The sequence below is a fragment of the Hirundo rustica genome, chromosome 3 (assembly GCF_015227805.2).
Source record: "Hirundo rustica isolate bHirRus1 chromosome 3, bHirRus1.pri.v3, whole genome shotgun sequence".
In the NCBI taxonomy this organism is placed as follows: domain Eukaryota; kingdom Metazoa; phylum Chordata; class Aves; order Passeriformes; family Hirundinidae; genus Hirundo; species Hirundo rustica.
In genome coordinates this window covers 55044778-55059538 of record NC_053452.1, presented here as the reverse complement: position 1 = coordinate 55059538, position 14761 = coordinate 55044778, and the positions used below count along the sequence as shown (strand labels likewise).

Genomic DNA, 14761 nt, shown 5'->3' with positions numbered 1-14761 from the left:
TCATCTATTTTAAATGTAGTAAAAGGGATGGTTCTGCAAGCACATTGCTATATGTGAGGAGCAGAAGAAAACAGGTGGACATCAGAAGTGTTCTGTAATGGGGTCCTACCCAAAAGAGACTTCCCTTTCTGTAATTTAGTATAGAAATTTACTTGTCTGAATGCAAATCACTAAGTTCACCTTTTTAATCCCCCCATAAGACTTGATAATAGATTTTTAAAGACCTTGAAGGTATTTGTGGCTACTCTGTTTGTGTGGATTTTTTGGCTGTCCTTACTGTTTCAAATGTTGATCTTGGTTTAGAATCACAAATGTTTTACAGCTTCTTTAGCATATTAAATTTCTTCAGATATTCTGATCTTGGTGAGTAAATAGCAGTACATGCCATATTCTTTATCTATTTCCTGTAAAATAAATTTTAAAAAGTTTTGATAATTTAAAGTAAGGGGATTTAATTTAGTTTTGTCTCAACCTGCAAGAAAAGCTGAGTAAAAGCTGAAGGACTAGATTCGAAAAGCACCAATTATTTAACCTTTTATTTATTTATTTATAGTTTTCTTTTAGTTGGCAGTGCTCCTATTCTTCTCCCGCTTTCCTCCTCCCTGCTCAACCCCTACCCTGCAATTTCTGTGGTGAACATTTAAACCAGAGGTCAATTTGGGTCCATGTGTTGTTGAAAATATGCTGCAAGTGACCTGCTAAATGGAACAACAGCATCAGCATAAAATGCAGAGACCATATTAGGGCTGGGAGAAGGGAAGTGCACAGAGGTTATCAATAAACACTCAAATCAAAGTGAGCTTACTCTATAGATGTATTTTTTTGTAGTGAACTAACAGTGGTTTTTAGCTCCAGACCTTTTCTCATCACAGAGTAATAATCCCAGTTTGTGCTGTTCCTGTTTTCTCCTTTTCTTTCTTCTAACTCCCATAGCACAGCTTTTTCAATCCAGCATTCACTGCACATGTTCCAGTCATGAGGTTACAAAGCTGACATTGCAGTCTCAGCAGAGGTTATCTCTTTAAAATTCCCTAAAATTCCCCTTTGGCACATCCAGTTTGGCAGCTGGGTTTCTGTAGGAAACTGATGGAGCCACCCCCTCCCCTTATGTCCTTTATAAAAATAGAAATCTATTAAACCTCTGGCCAGAAGGGCAGATGGGTTAGTACTCCCTCCAAAGCAGACAGTGCTATTTCCTAAGCTTTTCTCCCTAGTTTTATACTCTCCAAAAAAATCATATCCTTCAGAGCCAATTAAGTAATGAAGATACCCGTTTTTAAAATTAAAAAGCCTGTTCTTCAGGATGTGTGAACTCTGTGCTCTGGAAGGTATATACAACTTCAGAGAAATATTGACCTATTGTTTGAAATATTTTAAATAGTTATGCAACTGCAAAATCAGAAGCTTAATTTAATCTTAGAAGCTCATGCCTGAACAACTCTGTAGCCGCTAAAGTACAACTGGTACTCAGAGGAAGAATTGCCAAACCAAACAGGAGGTTGAAATACCTAACTACCAACGCAGATAAGTGATCATCTCCCTAATAATACTCAAGAACTAACCTAAATGGGCATTCCCCACTTGAACTTTACTTTTGTGCTAAGAATGTCCCTGAAATGCATTAACTATTTATTTTCACCTCCTGCAAGGAAGGGAGAGAGAATTGTGTGTATGCCCCTCTCCCTGTATCACCACTTTCCCTTGGATGTCACTCTAGGTGAGAGCAGCAATGAATTATTTTCTGCTTGAAGTGGATTAAATTTTATGGCAGAATTTGAGTGTCTTGCGTTTGAGGAGATCTGGAAAGCCAGTGTCCTCCCTGAAAGTCAAGAAGAGGCTTCTTTTGTAGCTTCACTTGGTAGTGCAGCAGCTGTCCTATGGCACCTCTCCCTTAAGAAGGGCTCTGCATGGAGACCTGGAAATTGGTACTTTGCACATGGGGTGTTTTTTTGGAAAGTGAGAATTGTGGATTTGGCTTCACAAGATGAGGAGAGCCACAGAAGACCAAAACCAGAGAATCTGCAGTTCAACAGCAGCCAAAGCCAACCCAGTTGGTACCTGCAGTTCCACTTCCCTCTTGTCACTGCTGGGTTCATCTGACCATGCTGAATTTTGGTGTGCTAAGCCAACAGGAGGCTGCCCATTACCTTTCTGCTATTTGAGTGTGGCAGAACCCTTGGTAGAGAATCAGGGAGAACTGACAGGTTGGGTGAAGTAGTGGGACTTCTGTGGCGGCAGGCATTGACTTGCAGCTGTAGTCTAGTGGTCTTGATGCTTTTGCCTCTGGAGCATTATATGAAACATGATTAACCCATACTGTTCTTTCATGGTGCCTGCTGTCAGAACTCTTCTTTCTGCAGCTCCTCAGCATGCAGAGGTGGGTGCTGGGCAGCTGTGAGACAGGAACCCAAACAGTGCATTGGATGAGGAGCTTGGGAGCATTTCTGCATGGTGTGCTTTTTCCTAGAACAGCTTTGAATGGCACCTTCCTGAAGGCGTGTGGTTTTTCCATCACCCTTGGAAGAACTTAGCTTTCTGTTGGCCCCGCTAAAGAACTTCAACAGCAGCTGGAATTTTGTCTCACTCTGCCTGGATCCTGTGGTTGCTCTTTGAGCTCACAAATGGGCTCATCTTACCTCTTTGCTGATGGTCAACAAGCAGTGACTACATTCTCCTGACACTTGATGCTAAATCCCCTATGAGTTGCACAGAGCTTTGCATTTTCTCACTGTAAATTACTCTGTCTTGGTTATAATGAGGAAAACCTTTGCTAACATGGTCTCCCTACTTAACCACCTTTGAGTCAGCCTGAGGCCCTTTTGTTAGTATGTTTGTAATGTAACAAATTGTCTGCCTTCTCATGCAATTTTTTCTACTCCTGATTTCCTCTGCTATTATTTATTAAGAACTTGATGTTTGTCAGGTGAAACAAGTTCATCTCCTTATCTTCCCTTGTGTTTACTGGGACATCCCCCTGCTTACCCCCTGCCACGAACACTGGTGGTTCTAATAAATTATAACATGAAGGATATGGCAAGTTTATCACTTTTTCTATGTGAAAAAGTGTGATGCATTGTGTGAGCACCTGTAACCTATTTCACTGCAAAGTCAGATGGCCTAACATAGCTTTCCCTTCTCCACCACATGTGCAGAGAAATTTATTTATGTTACAAAAAACTGTTGACAGTCACCTCCTGCACTCCCTTTTTGAACAAACTTCTTCTTAAAAGTATTTTGTAAGGAGAAGTGAGAAGGCAGAGGATGAATGTTCACCAGGCATATGTGGGGAGTTGCAGTTGACTTGGGGTTGAAGTGAGAAAGGTATAGGGTCCTCACTTGTCTGTTGCAAACATTCTTAATCACCTTTCCTTAATCACCTTTCGGAACAAGCTGGAGGCTGGGCGTCTTGTGCTTACCTGGGACATATTGCACAAAAGCACAACAAACTGCTCAGTTCTCTGCTTGTCCCTTAGTTGTGGCAAAATGCACTGCACCAGATAGGTCCCTCCATTCTTTACAGCCTGAGTATACAGGAGGAAAAAAGCCCCAAAGCTGATTGCTTTCTTTGTTTTTAGCTGAAAGATTTCTCTGTTAGGCAGCTGTCTTGTCAAAAGGCACTCCTCAAGACTTTACAGTTTGGAGGTATTGAATGTTCCTGATGGATCCTTTAAAGTGTTTCAAAGTGCATAATTGGGGCACTTGAGCATAAAACTACAATTATACACTTGTGTGTTAATTTTGTGTACGGATAGATATTACTTCAGTCTGGACATAAATGAGAAGGAAGCATTTTCTTGTGGATGTAAGAATTTGTTTTGTGAATGTTTAAACAAAATAGGTGTTCAGATAATAGCCCAAAACAACCAGACTTGGGGGAAGGGGGGCTTGAGCTTTCAAGAAAGAAGAGAGCCTGCATGGATGTACTGGAGATGCTTGGATGCTTTGAAAGAGTAGTAGGTATTATGAACATTAACAGATGGAGCACAATATTTGAGTTAAATTTAGTTGCAATATTAATTTTAAGAAAGTCTAGTAGTTCAGTAGAATGAATGTATGAATTTGGTGGTTGATTCTCCATAGGTTTTTCAGGGGGGCTATTTTCAATTAAGCAAACCAGGTAATTTTTTATAAGTGATGTTAGGACTTTAAAGGTTCTCATTTGCTTTTTCTGTTCCATTTTGAGTATAATGTTACATGAATTGGATTAACTCTATCCAGATACTTACATTTCGCAGATGTTTTGAAAACTTACTTGTGGTAACTGATATGAGGAATAATTTAAAATAATCATCTTATTTTGAGTATAATAAAACTGTAATTATTTAAAAAATTATGATGTGCTATATGGTTTCAGCTATGAATTTATAAGATAGATGTCTTTGATGTTTCTTTCAGGGTTCTTTTGATGTTTTCCAGTGCTAAGTAATAGGTCAAATTAAATAATAGAAATGGAATTAATCAAATATATGAACTCTGTGACTACAAGGAATGATTTGAAAGTTTTCTTTTAAAAATACTTTCAGGAATATTTGAAATGACAGCTGTTATGTAAGTACTCCTGTTTAAGAGGCTGACTTGGTTTTTATCTGTTCCCAGTAGGGAAAGAAGAGCCATCACAGAAAAGATTTACGTCTTCCTTTTTTTAAAAATTGTTTTGGTTGGTTTTGGTTTTATTGGCAGTGCACTTTGGTTATTTTCATCTAAAGAAGAAGGGTTTCTGATAGGAGTTGCTCTGTATTTCTTATTTTTCTAAGCCAGCAAAAGTACCCCAAAAAAGAATGTTGAAGAACTGTGCCACAGGAATGGGATCCTGATCTTAGACAATTAATACTATGCTGCAGTATAGTAAATTATCCTGGATGGATAGAGATGTAATCAAATTTTCTCACTGTTAGTTCAACCAGTTCATTCTCTTTGCCTCAGGATTCCTTGCTGTGGGGAATTTTTACTGTCCAGATGAAAAATATGATTTTGATCCTGCTATAATAGAAGAAACTAGAAGAATGTGGACTGTACAAATGTCAAGATTTATCACAGATGTTGCTGAACCTAAATGATAGATATGGGGGTCATCCCTTTTTCTTTGTGTCTTGACCAATCTCCTGTGCTGTGGACACTACTTGGGGGTTCAGATCCATAATGGGAACACAAAGAGCTCTAAATCTGGTCTGTCATTCCATGTTCATTGCAAGTTTTTCTTGATTAAAAGTGGGATGTCCCTTAACACAGTGAAGGACCAGAATAGAAGATGACTTGCTGATCTGCTCTTTGTGGGGATTAACTCAAGGGTGGTGACTTTGTCAAAGGTGTCTGGGCCAAAACCAGAGGGGTTTTTTCTAAGACTCTACTAAGCTGTAGTAAAGAATCATATGGTGGTCTGGATCAGAAGGGACCTTAAAGGTCATCAAATTCCAACCATCCTGCCATGGGCAGGGATACCTTCCACTAGACCAGCCTGCTCAAAGCCCCATCCAGCCTGGTCTTGAACACTTGCAGGGATAGAGCATCCACAGCTTCTCTGGGCAGCCTGTTCCAGTGCTTCAGCATCTTCACAGTAAAGGATTCCTTCCTAATACCTAATCTAAACCTGCCTCCTTTCAGTTTGAAGCCATGCCCTGTTGTCCTGTCACTACATGCTATTGCACAAAAACCCTCTGCAGCCGTCTTGTAGAGTCCCTTTATGTACTGCATGCTGCTATTCAGTCTCCCTGGAGCCCTCTCTTCTCCAAGCTGAACAGTCCCAGCTCTCTTACCCTTTCCTCACAGGACAGATGCATGAGCCCCTTAATCATCTTTGTGGCCGTTTGTTGAACTCTCCAATTTGTCCACGTCTCCCTTGTAGTGGGGAGCCCCGAACTGGACACAGTCCTCCGGAGTAGAGCTTAAGCCCCTCCCCTGACCTGCTGTCAGTACTTTGTTTAATGCAGCCCAGGATACCACTAGAAGGGCACTTTGCTGGCTCATGTTCAGCTTGATGTCCACCAGGACCTCCAGGTCCTTCTCTGCCAAAGTGTTTTCCAGCTGGGTGGTCTCCACCATATATTGGTGCCTGGGGTTGTTCTTCCACAGGTGCAGGATAGCAAAGGAAGAAAAGCAGCTGTCAGGGAAAGAGGGTGTGCACTGTAAGGGTCTGTGAAGCCCTGTGGTGGAACTGGACAAATTTAGGTGAGGAGAAAGGCTTAGAGTGCATGGTGTTGCTCCCTGGGGAAGATCTTTTTTTATTCTCTATTTTAAGAGAGAGAGTGAATGGCTCTGAGTGATCTCAAATGATTTAATTCTGAAAGCCATTGAGTTTAGGAATGGTAAAGACAGTATTCATCAAGATTGATATCTTTGGAGGAGAACATGAATTCATTAAAAAGCACCCTTTTCTCTGGAAAGACTGGAAGAAAGAAAAAGAACTCAGGGGTGTGCAAGATGCCAGGGAAGCAATGATAAACAGGGTGTGTGCACATTCTGCCTTTTCTCACTACTGAGATTAAAGAGTGTTTGCAATTTTTCCTCCTACAAAGACTATGTGCCAGAAGAAATGTAGAGTGAAAGCTATTTTACTGAAGGATTTTTCAGTCTCCAGTAGTTAAGTGTTAGGTGTCTCTCTGGGTATAAAGGCATAAAACTGGAGGATTACTCATGCAGCTGGATTACCTGCTATCAAAACTCAACCCATACCTCTCATTTGTGTTCCCTTCTTTAGAAGGTTTGAATGGCATTGCAGAATTTGTCTGAAGAAATGTTTCTCTCTATTTTTTTAACTATATTTTATTTCAGTCACCATTTGAGAAATGGTGGTCAAAATTGTTACAAATTTCCTGGAAAATACATGGCAGCTAGAGGATTTGGGGATCAAAGATCACTGTTTATTCCATTCATGGATGCTCAAGAAGTGCCCTGTAATAAATTGTTTGTTATATGATTAAAAATCAGTTAAATAGAGGGGTTTGCATTTTTCTGTAATGGTTGGGATTTCATAGGTGAATTTCATGCTACTCACACAGCAAGAGGTGAAGTTTCCTACAAGTTTTTGACTGAAGCCCCAATCACTAGAATTACCACAGAGATCAGGTTGTAATAGTTCTGATGTGATTTTCTTTATGTTGGTTTGTAAAGTGGAAGTCTATTACTTAAGCAGAGTACATGAACCCCTTTAATTATTTTTATCACTTAAAAAAAAGAAAAAAGGAAGGAAGGCAGAGTATAAAAGTAGTTATCTTACCTGACTCATCGCTTGAGACTCTGTGTGTGTGTGTGTGTGTGTGTGTAGGCACTATGATTTCTCTCTATTTGTAATGCAGTATATCGAAATAGCTCTTCTAAAAACAATTCTGTTGCAAATTTTTAGTCTTCTCTGTAGTGTCAGTCTGAGAGCATAGGCACAGCAATGTGGAAATCTCTTCCTGGAGATTATCATATTTTCATGCCTTAACTTGCAGAATGGACCAAATGTTGCATAAGTTCAAGCTGTAATGCACTGTGCAAATCAACACTATTGTAGGAAAAATTTCTTCCTTTTGTTTCTCGACTCAGCTGTTTACCTCTCCTTTGAAACTAATTTTAGCTCATCTGAAACATGCAAATTTTTTATTTTTGTTTGTTTGTTGTTTTTAGGGGAAGCTAGGAGTGGGAGGTGGTTGTAATATTGGCATAGATTTAGCATTTACAGCAGAGGTAGTTTTCATCAATTTCTGACAGGGGGAATCAAAGTGTTCTTTTTTGGAAGGAGAGATATTGCTTTTCCATATAAATGATTGACTATTTTGTGGTAGTAGTCTTTATTTATTTGGCTCTCATCATGAAGAATGGCAAACTTATTCAAAATCTCAGTACATCAAAAATATGTCAATACATAAAACATAAGTACTATTCCATACTACAGTCTATGCAAAAAACTATGTTAATAAGATGTGAAGGTTGCGCAGCTAAGAAGTCAGAAAACGTAAATGATAAGATTCTAGCAGCCATATTAACTAAGCCACATTTCACATCCTCTGTACTTTATGAAATGCCTTTGACAACATAAATCAGAAAGAGAAGGTGCTATATATGTGTAACATGGCTCAGTTAATGTTGCTTTTGGAACTCTAACATCTGTATTTTCTGACTTGAGAGTTCTTTAATCATGGAATCTTAGTAGTTTTTAAACCTTTTTTTTTTTTTTTTTTTTGGTAGGCTGGTTGGGGGCTTTTTTAGGAGAGGAAAATTGCCTCTATTAATAATTGGTTAGCTCATGTTACTTCGATTTAAGCTAGAGTAAAAGGCAGTGTATAGAGAGCACCTTACGACAGGTACATATGTGATGTCGTGTACATTGTACTGACAAGTGCTGTAGTGGTGCTGCAGTGTACTTCTTGGGAAAAGGGGATTACAGGCATGTGTAAGTCCTGTCCTTTCTGTAGTACTGGGTATGACTGCATTGCAGACTGCAGCGTCTTGTGAAGATGGTTGAGCTACCTTTTTAAATGAACTGGCTTGTGTACAAGAAGCAGTCCGGCTACAGGAGTGTGGATCTCCCTTTGACCTAATTCACCCTTCTGTGAACACGGCAAATTAGCTGAGCACAGGTTTTGGTGTAGGCTCCTGCCAGTATCTGAGCTAGTTTGCAGATCTCTGTGCTGCACTGCAGTCTTCAACATAGGCATGCATTTAATGACTCTGCAATATCCACTACCTTGCAAGTTCTGGAATGGGGATTATTATTTTGTGACACAGAAACATTCTTTTTATGCTTTTGCTTCCTTGCTCTGGGTCACAGGGTGGACCAGTATCAGGCCCAGAGTTAATATTTTCAAGGCTCTTAATAACATTTTAAAGTTCATATTTCAGTGTGAAGGCAAGCAATGTAGCAAAGACAGTAACACAGGTGAACATTGTGACCAATGTATTGTCAAAAGGTCAAAGCTAAGTGATAAGAAGTAATAGAATTTATAGAATGTATGAATAAAATGCCGTAGCATCAGGATTTCAGATTTACCTCTGATTAATAGCCTTAATATTAACACCCAGCTTTCTACTTGGTTTCCTTTTAGATTTTTTCTTTTTTGTCATTCACTGAGAAGGATTTTTAGCCTCCGTTAAGACTGCGTGCGCAAGTATGCTGGGGTTGAACATGTTGATTTGAGACAGGAGACCATGCTGCCCTAACTGTGACAGAATATTCCACTGAACATGTGCCAGAAGATTTCCTTTTGCATAAAGCATATTATATTTTTTTTCTTTCTACAATTCAGCAAAACATACAGATAAAGACCTGGGCTTATGTGAATTTGAAATTCTAGATACGAACCACATCTTTTTGTTAAGTCTGTGAAAATCAGGGAGTTAGTTTTCCATTACAGCTTTCTATTGGAAAGTATGGAGAAATGCATGGTTTAAATGTTTGGAGGAAAATACTTAGGGTTTGGCAGAGGTCTGACTTTGGAAATCTAAAACTGAAACAGAAATTGTTTCAGAAATCACAAGTGTTTTATTTGAAGGTTTGATAGGAACTGAGTGACATCTTTGTTTATAGTTATAACTGAATTGACCACAGTAAAATTAAAATAATTAAAATTAAATATTGTAACCTTTTGTTAACTGAAGGAATATGCTGTTTTACTCCTAGTGTAAAAGAGGTAGGTGGTAGGTGAGAGGATGGTAGAGTTTTATTTTTCTGAGAATGCCCCTCACTATACATTTTAAAATTCTAATTTCTTTGTAATTACAGTGTTACAGGTGCTAAAAACGTGGAATGATACTCAGGATGGTACTTATTTCACAATATTCCGTCTCACTGTTCCTCATGAAAGTTGGCCACTGAACCAGGTAGTGCCATCCTTTCTCCTGAGTGGCACCCCTGCCCCTGAAGTACAGTTTTTCTCCTCTCTCTAAGCTGGGCTCAATGCAATTATCAGGCCAGACAGACCTGGGGGTTGCCCCAGATTTTTAGATCGTGACGCTGTGGTCCACAGCTTCCATATTGTGTTGTTGCCTTCTACCAGTATCATCCAGGGCAATGGATATCCAGTATCATGCCTCACTTTGGGCACCCAGTAGATTTCAGGGAGAAGCAAGGATGTAGGCAGGACTCTTCCCCTGTAGTGAGCATATCATGGTATGTGATGTGTTTGGGTTGATCCCAGAGCAACTTCACAGAGCTTTTTGTGGTAGGGGGTGTGTAAAGCTTCTTCCATTATTGACTGGATTCAGCCACCAAAATGCTGGAAAAGGGTAGTAGCTGGCTATTGCTGGTATTATTAGTGTACCTATGTTAACACACTAATTCTGTACATTTTAATTTTAATTTTAAAAATTATTATAATGACTCTAATGCTGTCTAATGTTCTTTCTTCTTTGACGTCAGTCATGGATTGCGCATGTAAAAATTTCTTAAAACTTCCTTTTATATCAGGGAAATATTACCTGGAAAAAGAATGCCTGCCACCAGATCCCTTATTCAAACAAGAATTAAAGATTTATAACCTAAGTTATAGGTTTAATTGTATTTGCCCCATCTCTTCATTTGGCTGCCAGTTTTGTTGCTTTTATTCTGATCCTTTCTTTGCTTGTGTTCAGAGTTTTGTAATCAGTGGTGGTCAGTCATACTTCTTCCAAAATAATGCTATTTACATTGTGCAAGTCACATAGGAGTCCAAAGTAATTATTACAGTTTCTGTGCTTGCCTGGAAATAGCTTCAAACTCAGGTCTGTTCTCTTCGGCTGTCCCTAGAATGTCTGCACTACCACAGGCACGATGAAGTTTGCCAAATTCTTGTCTCCTGCATTGTGTGGCCACAAAAAATGTGGGTGTAAAGGAGAAGGGGAAGGGAGGGTTTATGAAAAAAGAGGATGCTTGGGTCGTTCACTCCAAGCATTGTAAGTAATTGGCTTTAGATTTGTTTTGCTCTGGGAAGATTTAATTAAGCTTCTTTTTTTCTTTTTTTCTTCTTTTTTTTAATGCTGTTTAATAAACATTTGTCCATAAGTGGTATCTTGTGATCCCCATCAGTAAAGCGGGAGGATTAATTTGCATGTTGTTGTTTGTTATTTATTTAAATAGCCACAGCAATTATATGGAGTGTTCTGCTAAGGCAATGGTGATGAGTTTCTGCACTAAAGAGAACAGCATCCAAACATACATGTAGCATTATGATTATTGCTGTATTTTAGGTGGCGGTGTTTGTTGTTCTTTTTTTCTTATCAGTTTGGATTGGGAGGATATGGAGGAAAATTCTAACATAACTAACTGATATATAAGATCAGAAGAAGAGCCTGGTACCTTAAACCAGTGGCTGAAAGCAGATTGCTTGGGAAAATATTTAAGAAAATGGAGCAGTCTCGGTGCTTTGGCAGTCAATGTGTTATTGCCTCTTCGGGTTGCTTACATTTGTTACTTAGTACCTTTCAGACCAAAGTTTCATTGTGTTCTCCGGGGACTCAGGGTCTTTTGCAAAGAGGTGAGAAGGTAGGCATGGCTCTGTCGGGGCAGATGAAGGGTTCATGTAGCCCCATATATCCTGCCTCCAGTGGAGGCTTTAATTGGAGGCCTAAAGGAGCGTCAGAACAAAGCAAGCACGTGGTACTTCCCCCAGTGCTCTTCAAGCCTCCAGCTATTTTCAGTTCAGGGACTTCCTGAGCCAGATGTGGCTCTATAAATTTGGTAACCCTTAGAGGATTTCTCTTTTGTGAACTTGTCCAGTCTTTGCTTGAGCCCACATAAACTTTCAGTTTTCAAAACAACAATTTGGCAAGGAGTTCTAAACGTCTGCTACCTCTGTGACAAGCGAACCCGTTTCTCTCGTTTTAAAGTTTGCTACTGCTATTGAGTGCATCTTAATTGTTCTTGGATGAGATGCTTTTGTAGCTTTCCACCATGTTCCTACTTCCTGGTGTCTTTTCCATCCTCAAAGGGTTATAGATTCTTTTTATGGAAACTGTTCTATACCTGTGATGATTCTTGTTGTGTTTCCCTGGATCATTTTGTCTGACCCTTCCTAGTAAATCCAAGAAGTCAGTAGAGAGGGATTTGCTTTTGCTTTGTTGATGTTTCCTAAATCTCATCTTCATTCCTATCTGTCCCGATTTATCCAGAACAATGTTACATGGTCTTAAATTACTCAAATCCCTGACTTTTCTTTTTAAGCCATACTGCAGTTCTCACCTACCAAGGCAGCTCCAATTTAGAGGCTGTATATGGTCATTAGTAATTCAGCTTTTTGAATTTGATTAGACCTCTGGAGTGATATTTTATGGTCCCAAGCCACTTCTGACTGTTCGTTTGTCACTTTATTCCATGAAAAGTCCCATCAGGTTTAGAGACATTTATCAAGTCCCTCACAAAGGACTCCAGCATGGGAACACCCCAAGATTTTTCTACAGTGCACACTAGAGCCAAAGATTTTGTTAAGCTTCTCTGTGATGGCATTGTGCTCTCTGTATCTCCCCTTATACCTTCATCATCATTCGTCACTTCAGACTCTGGCAGACCTCCTACTTCTGATGTGTTTGAAGAAATGAATCATTACTCATTTGAGTCCCTTTTCTAGCTGTTCCAACAGTTCTTTCTAGCCTGTCTTATTACATTTGAAGTGCCAGAGTTTAAGAGGCTTTTCTGGTTTTGTCATTTGGGCTTGATGCTGGCTTATTGAAGGGGATGCCTTTTTGCCTCTAGAAAGCTGCAGTGAGCTTTGCTGGTGTCCTTTTGCTCATATCAAGTCTTTCTGAATGGGTGGTGCATATTGTTTCAGTGCTTTCCATGTGGTTGTAGTTAAACAGCTTTGATGCTGCCAATCGGATTTTATTTCTCATAGCTGTCTGTTAGAGATTCCTTTTAACAAGCTTTCTCATTTTTGTGTGGTTACACTTTTTGAAGTTCAGCACGACAGTAGTAGATTCCTTGGGTTTCATTGTTCCTGTAGGGATGCTCAATTCAGCTCTGTTACGGTCACTGATGCACAGGGGTTCTGCAGCTGCAGGACGCAGTAGGAGGATTCCTGCTGCTCTGGACTGAGCCAAAGGCAGGGGCTCCTCATGCAGGTTCCCTAACTAGCAGTTCCATGGAACAACCTTTGACAGTTATTGGATACTTTGGTCTCAGCTTTGTAGTCTGCTTACTCAGTTTGCCTGGGAGGAGTTGAAATCTCCCCCTAATCAATCTTGCAGCGTGCCTTTTGCTGATCTTGCTGGCGTGCTGCTGTCAGCGTTGTTGTAGTCTGGCCATGCATGGTGGTTCCAGCAGTCAATCTTCTTGATACGACCAAGCTCCACACCTCTGCTGCTTGGTGAGGTGGAGTTTCATTTTGATTAGTTTTTAAATGCTGTGTAGCGTATAATGTTACTTTGTTATTAGCTGTCTTCTCCCTGAATTTGTCTCCTAGAATGATGCCTACTTGTATTCTGGGATGACCCCATGATTTTTTTTCCTTTCTGTCATATTTCTTACATGACTACTATTAGTGCTTTTGTTCGCAATTTGATGTCCCAGTGATCCAGTCCACCCCTCATTGTGTAGAAGTCCATGTACTGCTGGAATTTCTTATTGCCACTCCATTTACTCCGCAGTCACTGCATGTCTATTTTTCATTCTTTGATTCTTCTCAGCATCTTCACATGATGACCCAGAATCTGCATGTCTTCATTTGACGTAGCAATACCACGCTTTTTAACCATGTGTTCTTCTAATTCCCTCTTCATTTTAAAATTTCATTTTCTTGCGCCTTATGTGCCTGTGACCTGGCTCCTATGTTCAGGTGAACTCCAGCTCTCCTTTACAAGTATCTTTATTCTAGAAATATTCTGGTTGCTCATTCATCCGATCTTTTGCTTTGTTACCGTCCTGTCAACTGGGAATTCAAGGTCTCTTTCTTTTTTCCAGCAGCCCAGATTTAGTTGTCTGGATATCTTTCCTTTTCTTCCCAGTGTAACTGGAACCCAGATGGACCACAACATAGGTTTCTTCTCAGCATTTACTAGGAACCAATCCAGGCTCTGTGACCATTGCAGATGATGGGCAAATCACCATGTGGTCTTCTGTCAGATCCCAGACTCCAGCTGTCTGTTTGCCTGATGATATTCCAACACACCCTTTTTAGTTTGCATTATAAAGGCCTCATTTATGCATCATCGGGGAGAGGGCGTTTGTCAGAAAGGGTTGCTTTGGTCACAGAAGCATTCAAGTGCCTGTGAAATAATGATGGGAAGGGAAATGGAAGCGAAGGCAAAGAAAGCAAGTGCAGGAGTGGGGTTACAGTGCTGACCTTAGGAGTAACCAAGAGGTAGCACTACCGACTTCTGGCAGAAGTAATAGGAGCAGATCAAGTTGCGATAATAAAAGCAGCCTAAGCAGGTGTTTAACTTTGTGTTATCATTTTTATTATTATTATTATTATTACCTAGCAAATACTGTTGAATGAATGTAGTAAATTAACTTTAGGTAGAACAGGTATGTGTTTGTTTGTTGATTAAACAGATTTATCATTCTGTCAGAAACTCAGTGGGAACAGTTCAGCGATCAAAGCATTTCAGATGTGCTCAGGTATTTGAGACACGTGCTTAGGGCAGGGATGTGCAGGACCAACAGGAGGTCCATTCTCGAAAGCAGAAGTTGTATGCTGCATCTGTTATTTTAATGAAATGATGTGAAATTCCAGAGTTTGGGGAAAAGCATAGGTACCTAAAATCATGGATATCTGGGCATGATATCAGGAGTCTGTTGTAAGTGTGCTCTTTCAAATACCTCGAGAAAATGTCAGTGTCTATTGATACAAGGCTTACAGCCTAAATCAATGCA

At 39.9% G+C, this 14761-nt stretch overlaps 1 protein-coding gene across 6 annotated transcripts in view; it reads left to right on the top strand.

Annotated features, from left to right (window-relative positions):
• ARID1B (AT-rich interaction domain 1B) overlaps window positions 1–14761 on the top strand; it is a 325014-nt gene that overhangs the window by 65413 nt on the left and 244840 nt on the right. The gene's annotated exons all lie outside the window — the stretch shown is intronic.